Here is a 27,995-nt window from a genome sequence, read left to right on the forward strand (position 1 = left end):
GCTGGGTCTTGGGAGTTTCTAGTGAATAGTTTGTCTGTGTGACTTTACCTTTTTGGTTTGGATGTTATTTGGTATATTTTGTAGGTACCTTAATGTTTGAGGGCATTTGGCTTAGTCTTAACATGTCTACAGCTTGCAGGATTTGGCTTTATTGGACAGAGTGCACCAATAAAGGTATAAAAAGTAAAAAGTCGTGGAAATTCAGGTCACCACTGATGAACTTCCAAAGCTGGGCATAAACTCTTACATAACTCGCTGGATAGCTAGCTTGCTCAGAGGCAGAACCCAGGATGTTGGGATTGGTGAGACCACCACTACTAAAAGACCAATCACCAGGGGGTACCTCAGGACACCTTGCTGGGACCACTTCTATTTGGCATCTACTTCTCTGAAGTGAAGGAGAATGTCGAGGGCCTTTGGTGACACAATTCACAGATGACTGCAAATTGGGAGCCATCATACATTACCCCTAAGACGGAAACATCTTACAAGAGAGACTTAACACAGACAAATGACTGGTGCCAAAGTCACTGATGGGGTTGAGTTGCATGGCTAGGCTTATAAAGGCCCTGGTGGTTAGCCTAGTATGTACATATGAACAGTTTTGTGGAAAATTATATATTGGTATATATTATGGGTTCTGTGTGTTTGCTACTACATTTGTTATATCCCCCATTTTAATTAGGAGGATTGTTTTTTCATTTCAATATGCTGACATTTGTTTTGCAGGATTATTACATAGGTAGTGGGATTATGCCTTGTCCCCCACTGTTTTGAGATCTTTGATTTGGTTATTTTATTTTCGTTTGTTTCACGGGAATGTTCGACTGGGCCAAAAAAGCCTATTTTCAGGGGAGGCCTGGGGGGGGGGGAGCTCCACAGTGTAAAATATTCTAGCAATGCAACATACTGTTTCACACTAGTAATTATTCAAATGGCTTAAAATTACATATATGGAATACAGGTTGACAACAAACTTAAGAAATAAAACATGGACATACTGTAATAGTCTGAGATGAGACAAAAGCTGCATCCTACATGAACTCAGGCATAGGTTCATGCATGAACTTGCAGTACCATTAGGCACTCTGTCCCAGCAGAGTGGAGGACAGCCACTGTCATCCCTTTACACAAAGGTGGAGCATCCACTGATCCGGGAAATTATAGACCCATCAGCCTATCTAGCCTGATATGCAAGGCCATGGAAAGGATTAACGTGGACCTCATTAACAGGGACATTGGCAACCTCCAAACACTTGACCCCACACAGATTGGCTTTGTCAAGGGGAGGTCATGTCTGTTAAATCTGGTTGACTTCTTTGAGGCAGTCATCTAAGCCATGGACGAGGGGAAGATGTTGCACACAGCCTACCTTGACCTGGCCAAAGCCTTTGACACTATACCTCACTCGGGCATAATAGATCAACTCTGTCATCTAGGCATCAATCTATATGTTACCAGATGGGTAGCAAACTGGCTGACCACCTAATCAAAATAGGGGAAGCCATCTCAAGCAGTAGACCTGTAACGAGTGGTGTACCCCAGGGTTCAGTCTCTGGTGCCTCTGTTATTCAGGACATACTTCTCTGAGGTGCAGGCCAAAACCAGTGGGCTATGGCTGACCAAGTTTCCAGATGGCTGCAAGTTGGGCACAGTCATCAATTCCCTAAGTGATGTGGACATCCTCCAAGAGGTTCTCACCCAAACAAATGAGTGGTGCCAGAAACATGGCCTCAAGCTGAATGCCAAAAAGAGGAAAATTCGAGAATAGGGGGCAAGAAGTGAGTGAGAATGTAGGAAAAAAGGGAGCTAGAGACAAGTGTGGAGGTATTTATGGAAGTGGGAGAATGGTATATTAAGTAGGGTTAATGAAAGAGCAAACCCAGGAGTTAGTAAGATGTTTTCTCAGTAGATGTTTTGAAAGTGGATGTGTTGCTGGTGTTAAGTATAGTTTGTGGTATGTCATTCCAAAATTGGAATATTATGTAAGAGTACAAGGAATTGCCATAGCAGTTGTTTGACTTATTCACTTTCATAAGTAGTTTTTTGGATGACCTTAAAGATCTGCTACTAGAGTAAGAGACTACTAAGTTGCTAAGGGAAGGACAGTTTTCAGCATAAGGATAGTGGGTTAGGACTAGTTGATTAAAAGCTAGAAAGTTGGGAAGTTCCATCCAGTCAAGTTGGAGTAGGACTTTGCAGTGGTTGAGTTCTAGCAGGTTAATTAATGGCAAATCTGACTGTTTTGTAGTAACATTATTCTAGTGTGTTTTAGTCACCTTTTCTTAAGTTTGTAAAAATGGGTGAGGAGTATAGGCGAGTGGATAAGAGGAGTTCTACAGATTACCTGTCTAATAGGTTCCCACTACAGAATTAAACCCTTTCTAACTGAACGTAACTTGAAATGAGTTTTCTTGATTGCTAGGGCTATATGTTTGTCAAGCTTGAGGTCTTTATCGGTAGTGATGCCTAATAACTTTGTATGGTCCACAGATTTGATAATGGTATTATTGGAAGAATAAATGACAAAAGGGGCTGTGTCCATTCTTTTATTGTTGGAGAAAAAGCATGCGTTTTGTCTTGGAGGGGTTGAGAATTAGTTGCAAAGGTGCTTTTCTATGTCAAGGAAGGATTTATGGCAAGAAGACTGGGATGAAGCAGAGCAAATGAGGGTGGATTCGTCAGCATATTGTACCTTTGTGTTGCATGTTGGGTGACAGTGGAGAGGCGGTTTGTGAATGTCATAAAAAGGAGAAGACCAAGAATTGACCCTTGGAGTACACCGATGGACATAGTAAAGGAGATGAAAGTTCGTTTTGCCATTTTACTGCCTGCTGACTGTTACTAAGGTAACTACAGAACCAGGTAAGAGTGGCAAGAGATTGAGGGTGCCTAATTTTGTTAATGAGTTTTTGATGAGTAACTATATCAAATTTTTTTGATCAAGGAATATGGAGGAGGTGAATAGGCTATTATTTCTATGTTGCTTGACAGTGTTGATAAAGGAGATGAGGGCAGTTGTACTATGCTTAGGTCGGAAGTCGTGTTTGGTGGTGATATGAGGTTATTTCTCAGGAGGTGATTAAGAAGTTCTGCATGCATAGCAATAGTGTAGTGGGCAGAGCATTTGCCTTATGAGCAGGCATTCCCGGTTCGAGTCCCACTGCAGCACATTCCATCTCCCTCATCAGACCCTTGATTGAGTACAAAGCCCCATTTGGTATGTACCTCACCCGGCATATGCAACAGCTGGAGAGACCACAAAAGTACCTCACCAAGAGGATCAAGGGTCTCCAACATATGTCTTATTCTGCCAGACTAAAGAAGCTTCAGCTCTATTCAGTAGCATACCGCCTGCTCAGAGGTGATCTCTGCCTGACATACAAGGCCATGTCCAGTCAGGATCTGATGGACATGCTCCACCTCAAAAAAAATCCAAATCCATCAGGACCACGAGAGCTAAAGACTTAAACCTCGGCACAAGTATGAATAGGACATGCTGGAGGGATAGATTCATAACCCAGAGGCTTCCCATGCTTTGGAACAAGATCCCAGTTCGTATTAGGCAGAGCCCCTCACTGACTCTCTTCAAGAGAAATCTTGAGTGGATGGGAGATCGTAAGTTTACCCCAGGGATCACATCTGTATCACTGCTAGACAGGGGCACAGTTTTCTAAATTTATTCTGTACATTTTTGTACCATTTCTTGGGGTGGCAAAAGCCACATCACTATGGCTATGCTTACAAATGCCCCAGGGCAGATAGCCTAGTACTATACTATGAATGCATTTTCCTACTGTTTGCTAGAGGGGGGAGGATGGCAATGGGTCTATAATTTGAAAATTCTGTGGAGGTGCCACCTTTGTGTAGAGGCACAACATGGGACACTTTCTATAGAGTAGGTACATGTTGTTCTGTGATGGACCTGTTAAAAAGGATTAGTATAGGATAAAATAACATCTGAGGCAAGTTTCAGGTATTTGTTTGGTAGTTGGTTGGTTGCAGGAGAAAAGGGTTTAAGTTTGAAGAGTAGATTTCTAATATGATGAGTTTTTACGGGATAAATGTGGAAGGAGTCAAGTTCATTTCTAATGTGTTGGCTAAAGATATCTGAGGATTGTTATATTTTACAAGTAATAGTATAGAGTTGATAAAATGGTTATTAAATTGGGTGGCTATGTTGACAGAGGAGTCTGTATTTTGTTGGACTTGGAGTATTTACTTGACCTGGTTTGAGCGGTTGGTTTATAGTTCCCCAGAATTTGTTTGGATTATTTAGATGTTTATTTTGGATTGTAGTAAAGGTTTTTGTCTTGTTTGATTTTTGTTTCTTTGTCAGGTTGTGAAGTTCACGGAAGTTTTGGAGAGAGGATTTTTTTTGGGAGTTGATGATTATTATGCCAAGCTTTGTCTCTCTCTGAGGAGTTTTTTTGTGTTAGAAGAGAGCCAGGGTATCTGCCTACATTTTGTGTGTCTCCTCCTTGGAGGGGTTAGACTAGAAATTTGTCATTGAAGTACTGGGCAGCAGAGTCAAGATAGGTGTTTGAGAGGGGACCAGTTAACTTGTTGGAGAACAGTGGTAAAAGTTTCAGGAGAAAAGTTAGCTTTGTTTCGGGCTAGTTTATATATAGTGTCATTAGAGGATTGGTGTGTTCTTTTAATAAAAATGTGGGTAGATGATCATTCAAGCTATCCGGGAGACAGCCTCCATGATAAAAGTTTAGATTAGCATTTGTAAGGGCCCAGTCTAGTATGGAATGTTCATTGATATGTTTGTCTATCCCAGCTGGATTAAGAATTGGTTGAGTGAAACCATAGAGGTTTATATAATTTGAGGTATTGTTAGAGGAGCAGCTATCCCAGTTGAGGTTAAAATCATCCATGCTAATAATTTCCTGTCTTAGCCTAGTATAAACCTATGAACTATCTGCCCTAAGGCATTTATAAGCCTAGCCCAAAATTTTGTGGCTTACGCCACCCCTTATGTTAAAAAATATTGTGCCCATTAGTTTGTTGTGCCTCTGTCCAGCAGTGACACAGAGATGATTCCCGGGGTAAACCTACGATCTCCCATCCACCGGTCAAGATTTCTCTTGAACAGAGCCAGCGAGGTGCTCTGCCTCACATGGACTGGGATTTTATTCCACAGCATAGGGAGTCTCTATGTGACAAATCTATCCCTCCAGCATGTCTTATTTATATCCGTACTAAGATTTAAGTCGCTTGCTCTAGTGGATCTGGTAGATTTGGATTTTTTGAGGTGGAGCATGTCCATTAATTCCGGGTTGGACATAGCCTTGTATGTCAGGCACAGGTCACCTCTGAGCAGACGGTATGCGACTGAATAGAGCTGGAGTTTCTTCAGTCTGGCAGCATATGACAGATTTTGGAATCCCTTTATCCTTTTGGTGAGGAACTTTTGGGGTCTCTCCAATTGCTGCAGGTGTCTGGTGAGATGCATCCCGAATGGGGCATTGTACTCTATCATTGGTCTGATAAGTGAAGAGTACAGGGGAACAGTGACCTCACTTGATCTGGATGTGAATCCCTTCATGATCAGGTGGGCAATGTAGAAGGTCTTTCTAACCACTTTAGCAATGTGAGTGTCAAAAGAAAGGCCACTGTCAACCTGGGTCCCCAGGTCCCTGATAACCTCTTCTTTGCTTAGTGGATTGCCACCTATATGGTAGCTTGGGGTTATCTTGTTTTTCCCGAAGGGTATGACTATACATTTTTTGGCATTTAACTTCAGGCCATGGCTCTGGCACCAGCTATCAGTTTCCATGTGACCCCTCTGAAGGATATCTGTGTCAGATGTACTTTCCACTATGGCGCCCAGTTTGCAGTCATCTGCAAACTTTGTCAGCCATAGTCCTCCTATGTTTGCCTGTACTTCTGAGAAGTAGATGCCGAACAACAGGGGGCCAAGGACTGAGCCCTGTGGGACACCACTTGTGACCGGCTTGGAGTCCGACATGGTGCCAGCAACTCTGACCCTGTGGGTTCTGTCCTTTAGCCAGTTTGCAACCCATCTTGTGACATATGGGTTTACATTTAAGCTGGTAAGTTTCTCTATAATACCTGAGTGGGGTATTGTGTCGAAAGCTTTTGCAAGGTCAAGGTAGGCTGTATGGACTGCCTTTCCCTCATCAATGGCCTTGGTGACTGTTTCGAGAAGTCGACCAAGTTCAAAAGGCATGATCTGCCCTTGACAAAGCCAAACTGGGTCGGGTCCAATGTCTGCAAGTCCCCTATGTCTTTGTTTATGAGTTCCATTATGATCCTCTCCATAGCTTTGCAGACCAGGCTTGTTAAGCTTATGGGGCGGTAATTACCAGGGTCCGTAGAGGCACCGCCTTTGTGGAGTGGGACCACAGTTGCCGTACGCCACTCCTTGGGCACGTATCCTGTGGTAAGGCTAAGATTAAACAGCTGCCTTATGTGCGGGTTTAGTTCCTCATTGAGTTTGTGTAGCACACAGCCGGGGACACCATCCGGTCCCATTGATGCTGTGTGTTTAGCTTTAGAGAGAGCAGCTTTTACCTGCGCATTTGAGATGTCTGGGAGGCTACACTCCGCTGGGATAGTTATCTCTCCTTTTGGGGGGGGGAGGGGGGTGAAGTTTGCACTGAACCTGTCCGCCAGTATGTTGGCAATGTCTGTGGGTTCAGTGATTTTTTTGTATCATTTTGGACTAATTTTGAGCATATCTGGGAGATTCCACCCAGGTTTCTAACATAGCTGAAGAAGGCCTTATGATTGTCTTTTGAATCTATGGCAATTTTTCTCTCAAAGTTGGCCTTGGATGATTTTATGAGTGCTCGTATTTTTTTACTAATAATGATCAAGGGTGTCTTCTCTTTTATGGATTTTGCTCTATCATGTAACAGCTTTCTCCTCTTATTGTAAAGTTTGTTTATGGCTGGGGTCCACCAGACTGGACGTTTGCCCTTGGTAGAAAGAGTCTTGGTTTTATTAGGGATTGCCTGATCCATGCAGTCCTGGAGATGTTTGTAGAAGGCATTTGTAAGGGCTTCTGCAGCTTGGGTTGTGGTTTCCACTGGCTCTGGGGCCTTGAAGGATACCACACCAGTCTTGAGTAGTGTGAAGTTTGCTTTAGAGAAGTTCTTCACTGTGGTCTTTTTTGTTTGGGGTGGGGGCGGGATGTGAATTTCCAGTGAGATTAGTTTATGATCTGATCTCACCAATGAGGGATATACTTCCGGTGTGGAGCATTTTGTCCCCATGTTTGTGATGATGAGATCTAGTATATTTTCTTCTCTTGTGGGAACGGTGACTAGTTGTTCCATGGCATTTGAATTTATGAACTCCAGGAACCTTTGGGCTAAAAAGTTGGGGCTTTAGTAATGTTCCCAGTCTATGTTCGGGTAGTTGAAGTCACCCAATATAATGGTGTTTGGAGATACATTTATACCCTCCAGTGTCTTCAGGAAGGCTGTGTGGGGTTCCTGAGTTTGAGAGGGTGGCCTGTAGCATGCTACAAATTGTAGAGCAGTTTTGCCTATGGTTAATTGCACCTGGATGGTTTCCGATCCTTCGTGCGTTGCCACCAACCTGGAGGTGTGGGTATCCTTGATGAATATGGATACACCCCCTCCTTTTGTGGTGTGGTCCGGGTTTTGGGGCCGGAACGCATGATATGAGGTAAAACCTGATAGTGTCGGGGTGCTCTCAGGAGCCTTGAACCAGGTTTCAGTTACAGCACAGACACTATGTTCTCCATACTGAGAAGGGCCTCGAGTGCGTGCATTTTGAGATTTAGACTTCTGGCATTGAGCAGCATTACCCTTAGTTTCTTCCCATTTTTGTTTTCTAGGGTGGTAGGTTTAGAATTTGAGCCTTGCCTAAAAAAGGCACTATGGGGGTGGCAAGAGCCTTAGCCAATATCCGGAATCCCAGGGGTGACAGGTGCAAGCCGTCCCTTGCGAAGCAGCGTGGCTTGTCAAGCATGTCATCCCAGGCAGACAGACACTGGATCCCCTTTGAATGACACCAGAAATTAAGCCAATTGTTAAAGCTGATCATCTTGTCTCTGTGTTGTGGCATCATTCTTGGTGAAGGAAGGATACTGCTCAGGGTCAGGGTCATACCTGCCTGGGCTACATAATCAGAGAGCTCCTCTGTCTTTTTTCATGTAGTCCAGGGAGGTACGTCTCGGGTCGTTCACACCAGCATGGACAATGACTGTGTCATATTTGTACTTGCTGTGGAGTGACCCGAGTGCTTGTGTTATGTGGCGGATTCTAGCGCCCGATAGGCAGCTTACTGTGACTCTCTCCTTATTCAGCCTGGTGAGTGGGACGTCAGTGTGTCTGACTATGGAGTCACCTATGACAAGTATGTTTGGTGTTGTATTTGGCCTTAAGGGCTGTGACTGCTTTGCACACTGATTTTGTGGTTTATGTGTTGCCTGTGGTGTGTCATGAGGTAGCAGTTGCTTGGGTGTCTGCTTTGGAGGCCTCTGCTGTTTAGGTAAATTTTTGCTCAGAGCCTCCGAGTATGTCTTTGTGTGTTTATGTGTTTGATTCATTGTTGTGATAGCTTTATGTGAGACTGGTTTTGTGGTGTGTGTAGTTGCCTTCTCCTCCTGTCTGGTCTTGCCAGTCCTGAGTTGAGAGAGCTCAGCCTCCAGTTTGGCCAAATAGCTGCATCTCTTGCAAGTATTTGTGTTATGTGGGAGGAGGAGAGGGTTGTCTGTGTACATGAGGCAATTGTAACATTGCCTCAATATTCCCAGATTCACCAACTGGACAGGGGAGGACGCCAGCATCTGGCCCTTCGACATGCTAGAGAAATTAAGAAGTTAGGGGTGTAACTGAATAAGAGAGGACTTAGTAAGGAAGTGGGTACTCCTGGGGGGGGGGTTCGCTAGTGAGGGACTTTGTATAATACAGAAGTGCTAAACCTGAAAAGAAGATGCTTTTAAGACAAGTGCTGAGCTGCTTTTTTTTTTTTTTTTTTTTTTTTTTTTTTTTTGAGGAAAAAAAAGCTTTTAGGAACAAGTGCTGCGCATTTTAGTTAAGGGATATACTGTTAGATTACTAGTAGAGCAGTTCTAAGGGAAAAAATGAAGAACAGACTTTATGAAGCCAAAAAAAGTTTAACCTTGTTAAACCAGCGCTGCCCGATGCTGCTCTAGTGGCAACTCCGCGCTAAAGCGTGCTTGATAGCAGGGGCTGGAAAGAGCCAGGAATTGACCCAAAACGGCCAATAAAACTACAGTTTCAAGTCAGTAACCACTCCCACGGGGGGCAGGGAAGCTGCTCAATGTTTTCACTGCCACTGATCAACAGAGAGACTTTCCTTTAGCCCAAGCAAAAATGGCCTCACAGAAACTTGCAAACAGTTCAAGAACAGCAAGCCTGTAACTGAACTTTTTTAAATCTCAGAAAAGTGGGAAAAAAGCAAGATTGTTTTTTTGTTTTTGTTTTTTCAGAGATAGCAGAGGTACACAAGTAATATCAAGTTATAACAGTACAGTAAATGACCCCACACAAGAGTGCTAGGCCAAAGACAGAAAATATGCAAGTTTTGAGAAAAAAACGATTTTAAAATTAAGTGCAAACAGGAAATTCAGTAAACAGCTTTTGGTTGTGCTCTAAATACAGCTACTAATGCAGAAATCAAGTTTAACAAGCCAGAAAATGCTCAAACTAGGCAACTATGCAGAAAAACTTAGCAAATAAACAGAGAAAAAATACTTAAAATCTCAAAAGTGTCTCCTTTCTTCTCTCAGCGTTTTCTCCTCTTGGTGGGTGCTTCAACAGCCAACAAGCCTGAAAGGACGCCAAAACCACGAGGCAACTAGGTTTTAAGAGAGGACTACAGCAAACAAGGTGTACCAATTATAGTAAGAAACAGTTGAAATATGCAGGCACTATAAGCCTTTAACCAGAAATTCCCAGCTCAGAAGGGCAGAGTCCAGCCTCTCCTCCCACAAGAGTGCAGACCACGAACCTTCTTAATGTAAAATAACTGGCCTGAAGCCCACGTGCTTAAACCAGAACTAATACACTTTTAGAATAACAGACACTGAGCACTCAATCAGCAGTTCCCAACTTAGAAGGATGTAAGCCACCTGTCCTGCCACCACAGTGCAGGCCACAAACCTTCCTAATGTAAAACAACTGGTCTGAAGCCCAAGTGCTTAATCCAAAAGACTTAGAATGATAGCTACACTTTAATCAAATTACTACCAAGCAGTAATAAATACAATTGAATACTTTGAAGAATGCCTGGATTAGTGCTTAAATTATACAAACAAACTAGATTCAGCAGGCCTGGATCTAGTCTATGCTACAGCAAACAAGGTGTACCAATTTCAGTAAGAAGCAGTTCAGATATGCAGGCACTATAAGCCTTTAACCAGAAATTCCCAGCTCAGAAGGGCAGAGTCCAGCCTCTCCTCCCACAAGAGTGCAGACCACGAACCCTTTTAATGTAAAATAACTAGCCTGAAGCCCAAGTGCTTAAACCAGAATTAATACACTTTTAGAATAACTGACACTGAGCCCTCAATCAGCAGTTCCCAACTTAGAAGGATGTAAGCTACCTGTCCTGCCACTACAGTGCAAACCACAAACCTTCTTAATGTAAAACAACTGGTCTGAAGCCTGTGCAACACCAGTTTAGGAAATCTTCGGTGATAGATGGGTTATTTCCTTGGGGGGTAGGTAGATGATGGTGTTCTTATGAGCATTTATTTGAAGGTGGGTTAGTAGTAATTCCATATTTGATTGGGATGGGGGTTTGATGTCTAGGTGATCAAGTTTGAAACTGTCTTTGTATAATATTGCTACACCACCACCACCACTAGGTTTATGGGTTCCGTCTTGTCTTATGATGATGTCAGTGGGTAGGATTTCCTGATCTTGAGTGTGCTGTTTTAAGAATAAGGGTGATGTGCAGAGCTGTAGTAACTACAGAGGGATTAAATTGATCAGTCACAGCATGAAGTTATGGGAAAGATTAATGGAAGCTGGGTTAAGAAGGGAGGTGATGATTAGTGATCAGCAGTATGGTTTTATGCCAGGAAAGAGCACTACAGATGTGATGTTTGCTCTGAGTGTGTTGAAGTACAGAGAAGGTCAGAAGGAGTTGCATTGTGTCTTTGTGGACTTAGAGAAAGCATATGACAGGGTGCCTAGAGAGGAGTTGTGGTATTGTATGAGGAAGTCGGGAGTGTCCGAGAAGTATTTAAGAGTGGTACAGGATATGTACGAGGGTAGTGTGACAGCGGTGAGAGTGACTGATGTGTTTAAGGTGGAGGTGGGGATTACTTCGAAGATCAGCTCTGAGCCCTTTTTTAATTGCAATGGTGATGGGACAGGTTGACAGACAAGATCAGACAGGAGTCCCCATGGACTATGATGTTTGCAGATGACATTGTGATCTGTAGTGAGAGTAGGGAACAAGTGCAGGAAACCCTGGAGAGGTGGAGATGTGCTCTAGAGAGAAGAGGAATAAAGGTCAGCAGGAGTAAGACTTTGTGTGTGAATGAGAGGTAGGATAGAGGAATGGTGAGGATGCAGGGAGTAGAGTTGGCGAAGGTGGATGAGTTTAAATACTTGGGATCAGCAGTTCAGAGTAATGGTGAGTGTGGAAGCGATGTGAAGGGAGTACAGGCAGGATGGAGTGGGTGGAGAAGAATGTCAGGAGTGATTTGTGACAGACTAGTACCAGTAAGAGTGAAAGGGAACTCTACAAGAGGGTAGTGAGACCAGCTATGTTATATGGGTTGGAGACTGTGGCATTGATAAAAGGCAGGAGTCTGAGCTGGACGTGGCAGAGTTAGATGTTAAGATTTGCACTGGGTGTAATGAGGGTGGACAGGATTAGGAATAAGTATATTAGAGGGTCAGCCCAGGTTGGAAGGTTTGGAGACAGCCAGAGAGGGGAGATTACGTTGGTTTGGACATGTGCTTAGGAGGGAGACAGCCAGAGAGGGGAGATTACGTTGGTTTGGACATGTGCTTAGGAGGGATGCAGAGTATACTGGGGAAAAAGATGCTAAGGATGAAGCTGCCGGGTAATAGGAAAAGAGGAAGGCCTAAGATAAGGTTTATGGATGTGGCGAGAAAGGACATGCTGGTGGTTGGTGTGACAGAGCAAGATGCAGAGGACAGGAAGAAATGGAAACAGATGATCTGCTGTGGCGACCCCTAATGGGAGCAGCCGAAAGAAGTGTGCTGTTTGAGCCAGGGTTTGGTTATAATAAGATATCCGTGGTGAGCAGTGAGCAGTAGATGTACAAGTCATGGATTTTGTTTAATGTGTTTGTATGTATGAACATCTATGCATTTATTTTATATAGGTGTGTGCGCGCGCGCATGTATATAAAATATATGAAAAGAAACTACATCCAACACTCTAGAAACTGATAAAACCGTTGGTTCAATACAAGGTATAATTTTGTTTTCTGGAGTGCTGAATCCTTTTGAGGATACATATGTATGAAAAGAAAAAGCAAGATCTAGGTTTTATTTATATTAAATATTGTATCTCTTTGACATCAGCCAGCAGACTTTACTGCAGTGTTTCACATTCTTACAATTTATATGTTTTGGTTAATTCAACAATATACCTTATTGTGATTGGTTTCTACAAAGAGCTGTACACATCAGTTGTAAGGTGAAACTTGCATTGTTATTATGGTCCTGCTTCCATTAACGTGCAGATTTTTATTGATTTATATGTAGAAACCTGTAACTTGAGTTTGTGTTTCATCTTAAAACACAGGCTTGGAGAATCACTGATTCATAGATTGCTACTAGGCTAGTGACCTGGGGGGACTTTCTAAGCCTAGACAAGTTTTCCCAAAAGAATAATTATGTCCTGCATACAAATACATTGAGGGCCAGGCTTATTGGACATTTAGGATCAGGCATTTATAAGCTACCTCTGTCTGTATTGGACATGGGTGCCTGGCCCAGTGTAAATTTCCTATTTGCCGAGCACTGGTCTAGGTTGCATTTAATTTGGGTAAGAGATGAACTCTGCTTAATATGGATGGGAAGCCTGTTCCACGGGAGGGGCAGTGTCTGGGGGACAGATCTGTCTTTCCAGCATGTTCTGTTTAGTCCCAGGCAATTCAGGTCCCTAGACTTTGTATTTCTGGTACTGTTTGTCTTGCCAATTATGCAGGAGATTCATAAGTGTGAGGTTTTCAGTTGCCTTGTAAGCCAGGCAATCACCCTCCGCAATCTACAGAAGTATTAGTAGAAAGAAAGGGCTTTAAGTTGCTCTGCATACGGCAGGTTTGTTACTCCTTGTATCCTTTTTGTGTGGAACTTTCAAGGTCATTCCAGTTGCTGTATATGCTCAGTCAGGTACACATACAAGAGAGCATTGTACTCGTGATTGGTCTGATAAGGATAGAGTGCATTGGGATGATGACCTCTTTGGACATAGATGCCATGCCTTTACTTTTAAGTTGCGCAATATAAAAGGATTTCTTCTGCTGTGACCATGTTGTTGAATGTAAAGCGTCTGTCTATTTGTACCCAGATCCCTAACCACTAGGGTGTGTTGACAACATAACAAGCCAGGAAGGTTGTTTCTCAGAGTACAATTTTACATTTCTTAGCATGACAATGGCTTTGGCATATATTTCTTTTTCTGTTTTTAAATAGATACAACATCAGTAAGATAGAATGTAAGCATGTTTTGTAACATTTTGTTTTGTACTGTCTCTTTTTTTTAAAGCAAGGAGGAGCACACTATTTGTAGGATGTCTCTGAGCTTTTTGATATTAATGTGAACTGGAGCATCATCTGGGGATGGAAGTGCTCCTGAATGCATAGCCGGCCTTAGGCATAGGCCATCTAGGCGGCTGCCTAGGGGCCGCTCTAACAGGGGCGTTTTTCCAATATTTATTTGCTGTAAGAAGACCAGGATGGGGGCACAGAGTGGTGTGGTTGGGGGTGCCATGTAACCCTTTTGCCTAGGGCACCAGTTGACCTAAGGCCGCTCCTGCCTGAATGGACATACTTCCTGCACTTTTTTGTTTGGGTAATGGTGTGCACAAGGATTATTGGGACTTTTAGCTTTGACTTTGAACATAGAATATAATGTGAAGGTGGAGTCAGATGATGGTACAGGGTTAACAAGCATATTGCAGTGTGAACTCCTGTGAAAATTACTGCTGACTTGATAGCTTAGTTTTTGCAGGCCATGAATATATGAAAAGTATTGTCTATCTGTGGTTTGAGATTCATTTGCTTAGTGTAGAAGAGACACATGCTTCTTTCTCTGTTTCATGTTTATGCAAATAAACATGTCCATCAGCAGCAGTTCTTGAAGTAGTTTACGTTGGTAGCGCAAGCAAATGGTAGTGAAGAATATCCGACAATCATTTTCTGAGATGAGACAAGTTGGTTTTTACTGTTACTGTATGCAGATGTTTGAGTCTAATATGCTAGCATTGTTTTTATTTTATATTGCTTGACAATGTTTGTAGTGTCTACAGAAAAAAATATTCAGTAGCTGTAGTTCATTGTTCTGTTAACCATTTATGCCAAAAAGCTTCCTTAAATCTTTTCTTCATATGCCAAGAATCCTAAAATTTAAGATCTGATTTGGGTTGACAGATCCAAATAACACATGCAAACGTGGTGCACAGAGGCCCTGAATACAGTAAAGCAGTAATGCACAACGTCCGACCCCGGGGCCAAATCTGGCCCTTGACGCAACATAATCCGGCCCCCAGAGAGAAACCAAAAATTTTTTTAAAGTGAAAAAATGCTATGCCTTACTCCAGGCATGCAAACGTTCCAGCATGTGCTTACTTACTTACATCTCTAATTTTAGCTGCGGAAGTAACTATTCTTTGTTTATAACTTGCAGTCTGTAAACAGTAGTAACTTTCTGCAAGAGTTTGTAACAAGTCATGGCTGCAAACCAGAATGAAGTTAAACGCAAAGTTGATGTAGAAAACAGGCAATTTTAAATAAAAATGCCAGTCACTGGTACCTATTAACTTGTAACGACTTGCTATGTTTTGAGGTGGCCCGCTGATGCATTAAGAATACTTGGATATGTTAGTTTTATTGGCTTGAGTGTGATAAGAATGAGGTAGAGAAGATTCTGTGATGACCGATTAGAAACGAGACTGTTTCAAAAGGTAAGCATATTAGAAAAGACAAAGGCCATTGGTTAAGAAAGATGTGGAATGTGGCTGGCCCAGCAAATAAACTAGGAGAAAAATATCTTTGTAGCGATATATATTATGAGCGACCTGGGCAGGAGAGCTAGAAAGTGTAAAAGTCCAGAACTTTCAGAACTTTGGGGTACTGGTAAAAAGAAGCAGGATGTTCCTAAAGTGATTTAATGATATGCTAAGTAATGAGAGTTTTGAAGGTGAGGCAAATTGCCTAGAATGAAGGTGACCTTTTTAGGACATTAGTGGTATAATTTGGTATTTATATTTCAATAGAAAATGTAAGGTAGCTGATGGAGTTTCTGAGAATTTATGACAATATTTGAAATTGTAAGGAAAACAGAATAGTTAAATATATTGAGACGGCAGCAACCTTTAAGAATTGAACAATTAAAGCCTCACAAGGCCATAAAATAAGTAGTGATTTTTTGTTATATGAAGTTTATAATTTTAGTAATAGGTGTCACGTAAATACAGGAAATACTGGCCTTAACAGTTGTTACACAATGAATACTTCATAACTTCTCAGTCTTAGTGGGTCGCTAACCTAGAGTTGGACATTGGAACAAAAACTCGTTCTTTTATTCTTTTTATTGTTAAATTCAAGGATGGGGCAGAGAAGATACAAACTCCAGTAATGGAAATTTTATTTAGCAGGTGAAAGTTATTCTCTTTATTGGACTGGGGGAATAATAGGTTTAACAGAAAAGTTAATCGGAATGTAAATTAAATGTCAGTAAATACTTTAATTTTAAACTGAAAAAGGCGAAAGAAGAATTGGGGAAATCTGGTAGAGCTGAAATGGAATGTTAAGCATGTCAAAAATGAATATATGGCTAGATTGAAAAACTGACTAAAGAGGAAAACATAATTGCGAATCTGTGAAATAAAGGTCAATATGGGAGTCCTAGATAGAATGTTTTAAATAGCAAGGATTTTTTGGGGGAAAATAAGGACATGCCCTGGGAAATCTGAAAGAAGAGATGACATATCCCAGGAAGCTGATATAGAGAGTAATCTGATAACAATTCTTTGAACAAAGATAACTGTGACAATAATGAAAACAAAAGGATTACATTCTGGCAAAATGTTAAACAGCTGAAGCAGTACTGACGATTGTTAAGTGAGAAGAGCAATCAAAGAAAGCCTAGATGGTCCAAGGACCTTGTAGGCACATTTTGCAGAAAGAGAACTGCTGTAGATGTTTAGGTTCATACTAGGCTATCTGCCCTAGGGCATTTATAAGCCTAGCCAGAGTGTGTGTGGCTTTCACCACCCCTTAGGATGAGAATACTATACCCATTAGTTTGCTGTGCCTCTGTCCAGCAGTGATACAGAGATGATTCCCGGGGTAAACCTATGATCTCCCATCCACTCGTCAAGATTTCTCTTGAACAGAGTCAGTGAGGGGCTCTGCCTCACATGGACTGGGATTCTGTTCCATAGTGTAGGGAGTCTCTGGGTGATGAATCTGTCCCTCCAGCACGTCCTATTTATATCCGTGTTGAGGTTTAAGTCTCTTGCTCTCGTGGCTCTGGTGGATTTGGATTTTTGAGGTGGAGCATGTCCATTAATTCGGGTTGGACATGGCCTTGTATGTCAGGCACAGATCACCTCTGAGCAGACGGTATGCGACTGAATAGAGTTGGAGTTTCTTCAGTCGGGCATCGTATGACATATGTTTGAGCCCCTTTATCCTTTTGGTGAGGAACTTTTGGGGTCTTTCCAACTGCTGCAGGTGTCGGGTAAGGTACATTCCGAATGGGGCGTTGTACTCAATCATTGGTCTGATAAGTGAAGAGTACAGGGGTACAATGACCTCTCCTGATCTGGATGTGAATCCCTTCATGATCAGGTGGGCAATGTAGAAGGTCTTCCTAACCACTTTGGCAATGTGAGTGTCAAAAGAGAGGTTACTGTCAACTTGGGTCCCCAGGTCCCTGATAACTTCTTCCATGTTTAATGGATTACCACCTATGTGGTAATTAGGGGTTACCTTGTTTTTCCCAAAGGGTATGACTATACATTTAGCTTAAGGCCATGGCTCTGGCACCAGTTATCCATTTCTATGAGACCTTTCTGGAGGATGTCTGTGTCTGATGGAGTGTCAATTATGGTGCCCAGTTTGCAGTCATCTGCAAATTTTGTCAGCCACAATCCCCCTATGTTTGCCTGCACTTCAGAAAAATAAATGCCGAACAAGAGGGGGCCCAGGACTGAGCCCTGTGGGACACCGCTCGTGACCGGCTTAGAGTCTGACATGGCACCAGCAACTCTAACCCTGTGTGTTCTGTCCTTGAGCCAGTTTGCAACCCATCTTGTGACATATGGGTTTACATCTAAGCTGGTGAGCTTTTCTATGATGCCCGAGTGGGGTATTGTGTCGAATGCTTTGCTAGGTCAAGGTAGGCTGTGTGAACTGCCTTACCCTCATCAATGGCCTTAGTGACTGTTTCAAAAAGTCGAGCAAGTTCAAGAGGCAGGATCTGCCCTTGACAAAGCCAAATTGGGTAGGATCCAGTGTCTGTAGGTCCCCAATGTCTTTATTTATGAGTTCCATTATGATCCTCTCCATAGCTTTGCAGACAAGGCTCGTCAAGCTTATGGGGCGGTAATTTCCAGGGTCCGTAGAAGCACCGCCTTTGTGGAGTGGGACCACAGTTGCCGCACGCCATTCTTTGGGTGCGAATCCTGTAGTAAGGCTAAGATTAAACAGCAGCCTTATGTGTGGGTTTAGTTCCTCATTGAGTTCGTGTAGCACACAGCCGGGGACACCGTCTGGTCCCATTGATGCTGTGTTTTTTGCTTTAGAGAGAGCAGCTCTCACCTGGGCATCTGAGATGTTTGGGAGGCTAGACTCTGGTGGGATAGATATTTCTCCTTTTGGGGGGGAGGGAGGGGAGAAATTTGCACTGAACCTGTCTGCCAGTATGTTGGCAATGTCTGTGGGTTCAGTGATTTTTTTATCATTTTGGACTAATTCTGAGCATATCTGGGAGTTTCCACCCAGGTTTCTAACATAGCTAAAGAAGGCTTTATGATTGTCTTTTGTGTCATTAGCGAAGATTTTTCTCTCAAAGTTGGCCTTGGATGATTTTATGAGTGATCGTAGTTTTTTGCTAGTATTGATCAGAGATGCCTTCCCATTTAGGGATTTTGTCATGTAGTAGCTTTCTTCTCTTGTTGTAGAGTTTGTTTATGGCTGGAGTCCACCAGACCGGGCGCCTGCCTTTGGTGGAAAAGGTCTTGATTTTATTAGGGATTGCTTGATCCATACATTCCTGGAGGTGCTCGTAGAAGGCATTTGTAAGGGTTTCAGCAGCGTGGGTTGTGGTTTCCACTGGCTCGGGGGCCTTGAAGGATACCACTCCAGTCTTAAGAAGTGTGAAGTTTGCTTTTGAGAAGTTCTTCACTGTGGTCTTTTTTGCTGGGGGTGGGGCGGATGTGGATCTCCAGTGAGATTAATTTATGGTCTGATCTCACCAATGAGGGATATACTTCGGTGTGGAGCATTTTGTCCCCATGTTTGTGATGATCAGGTCTAGTATATTTTCTCCTCTTGTGGGAATGGTGACTAGTTGTTCCATAGCATTTGAGTTTATGAACTCAAGGAACCTTTGGGCTAGGGTGTTGGGGCTTGAGTAATGTTCCCAGTCTATGTTTGGGTAGTTGAAGTCACCCAATATGATGGTGTTTGGAGAGACATTTATACTCTCCAGTGTCTTCAGGAAGGCTGTGTGGGTTTCCTGAGTTTGAGAAGGTGGTCTGTAGCATGTTACAAACTGTAGGGCAGTTTTACCTATGGTTAATTGCACCTGGATGGTCTCTGATGCTTCGTGCATTGCCACTAACCTGGAGGTGTGGGTATCCTTTATGAATATGGATACTCCCCCTCCTTTTGTAGTTCGGTCTGGATTTTGGGGCCAGAACGCATGATATGAGGTATAACCTGATAGTGCTGGGGTGCTCTCAGGAGCCTTGAACCAGGTTTCAGTCACAGCACAAACATCGATGTTCTCCATACTGAGGAGGGCTTCGAGGGCGTGCATCTTGAGGTTTAGACTTCTGGCATTGAGCAGTATTACCCTTAGTTTTTCTCCATTTTTGTTTTCTAGGGCGGTAGGTTTATCATTTGAGCCTTGCCTAAAAAAGGCACTAAGGGGATGGCAAGAGCCTTTACCAATATCCGGAAGCCCAGGGGTGACAGGTGCAAGCCGTCCCTTGCGAAGCAGCGTGGCTTGTCAAGCATGTCATCCCAGGCAGACAGACATTGGATCCCCTTAGAATGACACCAGTAATTAAGCCAATTATTAAAGCTGATCATTTTGTCTCTGTATTGTGGCATCATTCTTGGTGAGGGTAGGATACTGCTCAGGGTCATACCGGCCTGGGCTACATAATCTGAGAGCTCCTCTATGTCTCTTCATGTAGTCCAGGGAGGTACGTCTCAGGTCGTTCACACCGGCATGGACAATGACTGAGTCATACTTGTACTTGCTGTGGAGTGACCTGAGTGCTTGTGTTATGTGGCGGATTCTAGCGCCTGACAGGCAGCTAACTGTGATCTTTTCCTTGTTCAGTCTGGTGAGTGGGACGTCAGTGTGTCTGACTATGGAGTCACCTATAACAAGTGTATCTGGCATTGTGTTTGGCCTTAAGGGCTGTGACTGTTTAGCTCACTGACTTTGAGAACTATGTGTTGCATGTCTTATGTCTTGAGGTGGCAGTTGCTTGGGTGTCTGCTTTGGAGGCCTCTGTAGTTTTGGTAGATTTTTGATCAGTGCCTCCCAGTATGTCTTTGTGTGTTTATGTGTTTGTTTTGCAGTTGTGATAGTTCTATGTGAAACTGGGTTTGTGGTGTGTGTGGTTTCCTTCTCCTCCTGTCTGGTCTTGCCAGTCCTGAGTTGAGAGAGCTCAGCCTCTAGTTTGGCTATATAGTTGCATCTCTCACATGTATTTGTGTTTTGTGGGAGAAGGAGTGGGTTGTCTGTGTACATGAGGCAATTGTAACATTGCTTCAAGATGCCCAGATTCACCAGCTGAACAGGAGAGGACGCTAGCAACTGACCCTTCGACATGCTAGAAGTTTTTTAAATGCATATTGGATAAGTGTTTAGTTTTGGATGACAAAAATTGTGGATAGTGTCCATTAACTGTTAATAGAATTTTTGTCAAATAATGAGAAGGGCTTCACACCACAATTGATTAGTATCATTGCAACCTTGTATGACGGTAGGTTGATTTTATTTAACATTTGTTTACTGGGAAAGTTTGACTTGGAACAAAGCCAATTTTCAGCAGAGGCCCGGGGAGAAATGCTCTAGACGCATGTCTTTGTAACGTGGGAGGAAGCTGGAGTATCCAGACAGAACCCACACGAACGCAGGGAGTACATAGACTCCACACACAAGGCACTCCAGCCGAGAATTGAACCAAAGAACCTCTTGCTGTGAGGCAGCAATGCTACCACTGCACCATCCTGATAACTTATTCAGTATCTTAAAAGACTTTGAAGTCGTTAAAGGAGTGAGGTAGGAGTGTTCTATAATTTACATTGTCAAAGTATACAAGTGACTATATTTTATTTTTGTGTGTATGTATGTCTGTGTATATATATTTGTATGTATCAACATGCCAAAATAAGTAACTTAAAATTCCTCCACTCAATGTAGATTCACTGACGGGAAGCAGCTTAGACATGGATGACATGATAAGGAGGCTGGGCATCCTATGTATCCAGAAGACTAGATGGAAGGGCAGTGCAGCAAAGCTACTTGGCTTGGGATAATGCAGCAAAACCACTTGGCTTGGGATCCAGAGTCTACTACTTTGGTGGAGGACCAACTAAAAATGGTGTGGGAATTGTGCTGAGGGAGAGGCTTCAGAAGACCGTGAGGGAAGTCATTAGAAATAGTGACTTGACTCATGGCTGGCAGTCAGACTTCAGTGTAGGAACAGGGCAGTATTCGTAATTGCTGCGTATGTCTCACAATAATGAGAAAAGGCGTGCATTCAGACAGTAATTGCAGGGCCTACTAGATAAAGCAGGGCAGAATGCACATATCTGGATGGGCAGAACAGGATATGAGGACTGCATAGCCCCATGTGTGGGGCAACAGGAATGAATTAGAGGCCATTCCAGACTTCTGCCTGGCAAATGGCTTGATAATGGCCAACATATGGTTAAGCAAGAGAGACTGCCACAAAATCACACGAGTGGCCAACTTGCAACACCTGATAAACTTCCTCCTAGTAAGGAAAGGGCAGTGGGGTAGAAACTGTGATTGCAGAGTCATCCACAAAGTCAGCCCACAGAATAAATCACTGGTTGCCATAATCTGCTGCAAGTAGTGGTCAAAGAAGGCTCTAGGGTAAACAGGAACTAGACTGAAGAGCTCGAAGTTGACTGGAGAGAGCGCAGCAATTACTCAGGGCTGTAGCACCTCAAGAAGAAGAAGAAATGCGTAGAGTTGACTAAGAATGGCAGTGATTCAAAACAGCATGTGGGAGGACTACAGAACTGATATACAGTCGAGCCAGCTATGGAATTAAGGTACATAAGGAAGGCTGGTGGTGGAATGCAGAAGTCCATGAAGTCATAAAAAAAGATGGTGTGCAGGAAAAAAGTGGAAGACAGAAAAGATGGCCCAGGCTAGGAAGTAATACCGGTTGACTAACTGAGGCTAAGAAAGGAGTTGTGGTCGAAAAGAACAAGGCAGCAGAGGCACTTTGATTATGAAAAGTGACACAGTAAGATGGCATAAAGAAACTATTAGGTTGCAGGGCGAAGATAAAGAAGATAAACATCCTTCATGAGGAATGCCAGCAACAACCTGCTCACCAGTCCACAGGACATAAAGGCAGAGTACTTCTAGCCACTTCTGAATAAAGAAAACCCCACAGAAGCTGTACAGCCGCAGACACAGCCTACAATTAAAGAAGCGAGAGAGCCCACCATAGAAGTAAGAACAGCACCAATGAAAATGAAGTGAAGGAAAGCAGCAGATTTAGATGAGGTCACGGCAGATATAAGGAAGATATTAGGTGAGTGAGGTGGGGAGAAATGGCTACTAATGGTACTCGTAGCAGTATGGAGAGAGGAGTATACCAGATGACCAAAGAATACGTATACTACTGCCACTGTTCAAGAACAAAGTGGGCATTCACAGCTGTGGCCAGTGTAGAGGTATCGGACTCCAACCACACTGCATGAAAATTCTGGAGGGGGTGATTTTAATTGAATGTGCAGAGTAGTGGAAAGTAAGATGGGAAATTATCACCTCTGGTTTAGATCAGGATACAGCACAACTGACCAGAAGTTTGCAGTGAGATAGATACTTCAGAAGAAGCTAGAGATAAGTAAAGTCCAACTTGGCATTCTTAGATTTGGAAAAAGCATATGACAAGGTCCCAAGAAAGCTAATATGGATGGTACTACAGTGATTTGAAGTCCCAGAAACATTGGTAGAATTAGGGCAGGCTATGTACAAATATCCAATGATTCCAGCACGGGCAGTGTTTGTTCTCACAGAGGGGTTCCCATTGGGTGTGCATCAGGGTTCCGCTCTGTGCCCACTCCTGTTTATACTGGTGTTTGACTACATTACAAACTGCTTGGAGGGGGCAGAATAACAAAGTAGCTGTATGCAGTTGATGTGGTATTATAGGCAGACTGCACAAGAACTTTAGCAAAGGGTAGGAGAATGGGATGAAGAAAAACTGAGGGCACATGGGGATGAAATGGAGCACAGGTAAGACAGTTTAATAGCAGCAAATGATGGAAAGCTAGAAGAAGCTGAGAACTGAGATAGAGGAGAAAACAGTGGAACAAGTTAACGGCTTCAGGTATCTGGAAGGGGTAGTTGAGAAGTCCTGGATGAGCAGGTCAAAACTAGAATCAGAGGAGCTGCAGGCAAATGGCACAGAGTGTCGGGCACCATAATCCAAAGAAACTGAAAAGTGAGGTGTGCAAAACATTAGTGTGACCAGTACTATATTACATGGTACAGAAACTTGGGCAGTAAAGGCAGGTCAGTTGAGGAAGCTAGAGGTAATTGGGGTGATGTGCTTGAGAGGGGTGGTAGATGTGCAATGTGGGACAGACTAAGAAAGGAGTTGAGACGGACTGGAAGACGGCAAGACAAAACGAGGGTGGATTATGTGAGAGAAGACGTGCAATCATGCACGAGTGTCAGAGAAGGTAGAAGAGTGGCATTGAATAGAGATGGCGACAGATTACATGACACCCTGTTTGATTTTAAGTTCTCTTTGAACTCTATGATTACTGATTTATTGATTTTTGTCTTTTTTAAAGCTGAATATGAATTCCTTAAATGAGTCCGCCATTAATTTGTTAAAGTACAAATATCTTGTACAGTGTAATAAATGCTATGCATATTTAAAGGCAACACCTGATAACTCTGGTGATCTGTGTTCCTCATGTCAAACGTTGGATGCTCTTAACTGCCGATTGCACCTCCTGCAATTGGCACGGCTTGGAGAACTGTTACATATATTATTGAGCGGACTGGTGAGATAAATACTGTAATGTTAGGAAAAAAACAAATGTTATGCATTTTGGAAAATGATGCCTATTGTCTGTAAAAAGATCATTCAACTCCTATGAAATAAGATGCTGCCCCTGACAACTTTGGAATTCTGGATGCAAGTATTCAACATTCTGAGGATTCAGAGTGTTTAGAAGGAAACAATGAAAGGAAGTTCACAACAAATGACAAGGGGAAAAAACTGATTAAATGTCTGAAGTAAAGAGAATGCATACTGAAAAGGACATAACATTTCATTTTTCTATCGGAAAACCTCCAGCATACAGGAAAAGACATCTCTTTTCCAAAAGAGAAGGTAGTAAAAAAAAAAAAAAAAAAAAAAAAAAAACAGGGGCAGGTGAAAAGGAAGAAATCAAAACTGAATGTGAAAGGATTAAAAAAGATAACGAAAGGCAGATGTTTACTACATAAGCTGTGGATGTATAAAGCCAGCTGATGAGAATTGTATGATTGCAAATTTAATACTCAACGAAAACCGTGGGATTAATAAGACTAATGGTGATGACCGTTGCTTTGTAACAAATTGATAGAGCAGATTCTACTGTATTAGTTTTTTGAAGATCCTTAAGATCTGGTAAGAAACAATATTCTTGTAATTGGAGATTCAGTTATTAGAGGAACTGATGCTTATATTTGTAGCAAAGATAATTAACATCGACTAGTGCTTTGCTTACCAGGAGCAAAAATAGAAGATGCGAGACAAGGCTTGGAACACCTTAATGTAAGGAAGCACCGATCTGTTGTTACCAAAAACACCCAAGGAAATGGTAGCAATTATTGACGCCACTGGAACCAAACAGCACTGCTGCTAACAGAAATGAAGTGAGCCACAGCAAGGACATGTAGCTGAAAACTTTAACAAATATCCAGTTACGTGCTTTCTTGCTGTTAAGGGACTTCATCTGAACTGATGGATGTCATAAAATACCCAGTTTAAATACAATCATTTTCATGTTATGCGATACAAAAATTGACCAATAGCATACAAAAAGATGACAAATGGCAATAACTCTTTTAAACAAGTACTTGAAAGTAGCATTCAAATCGGTATTAAAAACGTATATAAACATATATTTGCAAAACTGTATGTTGTTTGTCTTTCGGCTTTTTCCCGGTAAGGGGTCGCCACAGCGGAACTCCGGTCCGCTAATGATTGGCAGATTTTTTTTTTTTTTTTTTTTACGAAACACCGAGGTGCCAGCTTGACGCACAAACTTCAATGAAGGCATGCCCCTTTACGCATGTATGTCTTTCGAAAGCTACCCAACCGTGGGGAGGACATGCAGACTCCACACAGAAGGCACTCCCAAGCCAAGCGGAGAATCTAACGGAAGAACCTCTTGCTGTGAGGTAACAACGCTACCACTGTACCACCGTGGATGTGCAAAACTGTATACTAGACTTAAAATGTTATACCTCCAGTTTTAATTTTAACACTGAAATTAAACATGCTTCATTTAATCCAGGCTTTTCCAAAGCATTTTATTTTTAACTGCCATATCAATTCAGATTTAAGTAAATGTTAATCGGTTACTACCCCCCCCCCTATCTATCCTAACCCGTTTTGTTTTTATTCATGCCAGTTCATTTTGTAGTTCATGTAGTACACAGCCTGGAATGCCATCTGGTCCCATGGATGCTGTATTCTTAACTTTGGAGAGTGTGGTTTCTACCTGTGTGGCTGTGATTACTGGAATTTGGCAATCTTTTGGTATTGAGATGGGCCCTTTAGGGGGTGAAGTTGGCACTAAATCGATCTGCCAGGATATTGGTAATATCCTTGGGATCAGTATATTTAATGCCATTCTTTTGAAGCTCAGAGCAGATCTGAACATTGCCATTTAGATTCTTGACATAACTATAGAATGCCTTGTGGTTGTCTTTGGAATCTTTACATTGTAACTAGCTTTTGAGGATTTTATGAGGGATCTCAGCTTCTTACTGAGGCTGGTGAGGGAGTTTTTTGCATCCTGGGATTTTCCTCTTTTCTGCAACAGTTTCTTCCTTCTGTTGTATTTTTTGGAGGAGAGCCTCTTTGTTCTATTTGGGATAGCACGATTCATGCACGAGTGGATGTGCTCATACAGTGCCTTAGTGTAGGATTCTGCAGTCGAACTTTCAGATCCCATCTGCATGGGTGTCGTGAAGTTTTTCACTTAGCATGAAGTTTGCTTTGGAGAAGTTTAAGGAGATTTCCTTACTGGGGGTGGGGGATGTGGATTTCAGGCGATTTGCTTATGGTCAGACCTGAGCATCTATCTCCCATGTTGGTAATGATCAGGTCTAGGATATTGGAGCCCTTGGTGGGACAATGGATTAGTTGATCCAGGGCATTGGAATTTATGAATTCCAAGAACCGTTGGGAAAAGGAGTTGGTACCAGAGTAGTTTTCCCATTTAATGGCAGGGTAGTTGAAATCACCCAGTATTAGGGTATTTTGTTGTATCTTAATATTTTCCAGTATGTTTAGAAAGGTGCAGTGAGAATCTTGGGGCATGATGGGGGATTTGTAGCAAGCTACAATTTTGGATTGCAGTCTTACCTAGTGCTAGTTGCACCTGGAGAAGTGTGGGCATAAGACGCCTAACTCTGATACAGACGCTCGCTGCGTCTACTGTTTGGGCGTGGATCATATTAAAGCTGACTGTGACATTTGTGCTAGTTTTAGTAATCGTACACTAGCAGAACGTAAAAATAAGCTCATTTTAAAAGGTTTAATCAAGACACCTTTTTTGGAGGCTGTATTTGGGTCGGAGGTCCCACCCCCTCCAAAGACCAAAAACCTAAGGAAAAACGAGTCACTCTGTTCCTGCATCTCTGTCAGTTACAGAACTGAGTTGGCTCCGTGCTTGTCCGGCGCCCTTGGCGCAGACCTCTTCATCACTAGGCTCTGTATCTTCTTCCTCGGTGCCATCCATGATATTCACCCCTATTTTGGTTCCAACCTTGGCAACACTGACTTTGGTGCCATCATTGGATTCGACATTGGCTCCTGTGACTGTACCTGCTTCGGCACCATCCCCGGCCACAGTGCTGACCAGTTTATTCAGCTTCTTCGGCTCCAAAACTCAAATATCTGCCAAGGACAAGATACTCTCCAACTTACGATCCTTTTTTGGGGCAGAGTTTTAGTCCCTTTTTAGAAAGACCTGATTCTCCTTAGCAGCCTCCGTTAGATCCACTAGGAGTTTTTCTGAATTGGATCTAGTGCAGGTTGTGGACCAGCTTCTGGCAACTAGAGGATTGCCCATTCCAGCTAGACCTTCTGCCCCTCTTGGCTTGGAATCTTTTGCTACATCTTCCCCTGTTTATCCTCCTCCAGCCTCTACCCAGGTCCGTAGATCTCTGTACCGATGCCACTCTGCTCCGACAGCAGTTTTCCCCCTGTCTGTACTGACCACCCTTGCTGCATCGACTTCGGTGGAGCTGATGCTCTCTTGGAGCAGTTCTTGGACCCTCTGTACCTCGGTACCTAGCCCGACGCCTATTTTCTCACTGGCACAGTATATGTCCATGGCTCCAGCTTCCAGTCCTCTCGGAGCTCATCACCTGGAGGTGGGCTCCTGAGGGTGGGGTGTGACCCCAGTTCTGAGGTTGTCCTTCCTGGTTCTGGGCTCCCATCCCTCCATGGCCGGGCCTGCTGTCCAGGTGATTGAGCTTGTGGAGTCAAGGACCCTCTCCAAAGTCAGCACCAATGACATCAGTATCAGAACCCACCCCCCAGCATGCACCTCTCCCAACCCTCTATTTTGGGACCCCAGGCACATGAGTCGCAAGACCCCCCTTCGAAAGGGACCCTTCTCAGGAGTCCTCAGAAGATCCTACTGGGGAGCCACCCTAGAAGAAACTGTGCAAGAGGAAGCACCTTGATTCCCCGGAGGAATCTATCACCGAAGATACTGATTGTGATGAGGGGGAAGGGTCCCCATGGTCTATGGTCTCCCCCCAGACGACGTCTCATTGGAGACATTCTCGAAATCCTCAGGCAGCGGGGTGACTTGAAGTCCTCTAACCCTTCTGAGGAATCTGTGTTCTTGCAGGCCTTCCATGCCCTGCCATCTACTTCCTGGGTGACCCCACCGGCAGATGACCTTGTTAAGCTCATTGTGCAGCATGCCTGGAAGGCCCCAGACAACGTAGAACCTGTCCCCCGGAGGCCAGACAAATTTTATCTACACCTGAAGACCAGCCCCACTGGTCCAAGCTGTTGACAGTTTGATTCTGTGGTCATGGCGGTGGCCACCGAGGGA

The 27,995-nt window shown here is 43.2% G+C and overlaps 1 protein-coding gene across 1 annotated transcript in view; it reads left to right on the forward strand.

The window, feature by feature from the left end:
• Positions 1 to 27,995, forward strand: part of TSPAN14 (tetraspanin 14) — an 826,639-nt gene that overhangs the window by 1,729 nt on the left and 796,915 nt on the right. The window lies entirely within an intron of this gene.

Source organism: Protopterus annectens, chromosome 1.part1 (genome assembly GCF_019279795.1).
Source record: "Protopterus annectens isolate FY-2018-M chromosome 1.part1, PAN1.0, whole genome shotgun sequence".
NCBI lineage: Eukaryota > Metazoa > Chordata > Ceratodontiformes > Protopteridae > Protopterus > Protopterus annectens.